This window comes from Lactuca serriola, chromosome 1, assembly GCF_051521515.1.
Source record: "Lactuca serriola cultivar US96UC23 chromosome 1, Lser_US96UC23_V15, whole genome shotgun sequence".
Lineage (NCBI taxonomy): Eukaryota > Viridiplantae > Streptophyta > Magnoliopsida > Asterales > Asteraceae > Lactuca > Lactuca serriola.
The window spans coordinates 108,288,157-108,289,778 of NC_136408.1; positions in this window are offsets into that span (position 1 = coordinate 108,288,157).

Sequence of the window (1,622 nt, forward strand, 5' to 3'; positions counted from 1 at the left end):
AAACACATAGAACATGGTCTTACTTATTTTCCAGCATTTGTTTCTTGATCTCTGATTTGTTTCGACAAAGAACTAAATTGAACACATCAATTAGGTTCTGATTGGGCCCGGTACATAGGTCAAAACCAAATCATCGAGGGGCCCAGATATCGCTTCTATTTCTAGAAGGAACAGATAAAATTCGACTGATATGCTTGTACTAACTACTTGTTGAATTATACACAAAGGCACGTTTTATAACATCGAGTTACCAATACGTTTTCGTACAATCAATGAATAACCAACTCATAGTCAACAACTCATATCTCTAGGTTTGAAGATTTATATGATATTACCGTCTCACGATCACTCGAGATAAATTCCATGAAGTGATGCAAGTGAGCGTGGGTTGAATCCAATACTCAGCCCTTATGAGTACTCATGAGTGTTATAGCAACCATTTCATTGTCTAAAGCACTTTAGACAAATCATACAAGCCAAAATCATGACAGTCTTGATTCATATCTACTTCCAGCATATGACTAACTATGGAATGTTTGAATAATATGATATATACCATAACACAATTTAACTGGAAGTCAAACCATGCAAAGTGAAACACAAGAATAATACTAATCTTATATGGCCCCAACACTTTGAGTGTAAATAAAAAAACCTTTTATTTAAGCACCATATTAATTACTCATTATTTATGTTTTGATTAATCAACTTTATGCTTGAATTAAAACATTAGTTGTCTCATGCTCCAAGCATGTACACTATGTTTTTCCAAACAACAATTATGCTATACTCCAAGTATGCATACTATGTTTACATATGGTCCTCTCTTTGTGAAATAGATCAATTGACAATATTCCAATGATGCTCATTTCACAATTCCAATCCTTGTTGTAAATGCAAGAATACCAAACTCTTGTCATTTACTGTAATTTGTTAGATTCTAAACTTATATGCAATGATCCCCTTGTAATGACTATGCACAGAAGTCACAAAGACTTGGCAATAGACATTACAAAGTATTCCAATGGAAAACTATTCCATGGAAATGAAGTCTCAAATTCAAAGTACATTCCTTTAAACATCCTTCTTAGCATTAAGTTCTTTAATCTTACACAGATTCAAAGAATAACTTCCACCTATGGAGACAATTCCATATTACCATTTTGACCATTACTTCTGAACAAGAGTTGTCTCTTTTCAAAATATGTCAATATGGTCCTTACTCTATACTTCTAATTGTCCATGAGCAACCAATCTTTGGTAAACCTCAGATTGTTCTCGACAATTTTGCATAATCATTTTAGTCATTTCCAGTTCTATTCCTTTTTCCATATTAATGCCCTAGGCATTTGGAAAATTTAGAATGGATGAATATTATAGCACATGTAATCAAACGTACCCAAAGCATATGGGACATGATTGATGCAATAAAAATTTTTTATTTGCCATGTTTTCATAATTCGAACTATGAAGAGGGATGCCGTAATTATAATCAAATTTTGAGAACGCAACATATATAGAGTTTCCTTATGTTGAACCATTCCAGCATAACATTCATATATATTCTTGACTAAAGTAGATTAAATTCTCAATCTAATCTTGTAGAATTGGAGTGAAGTATA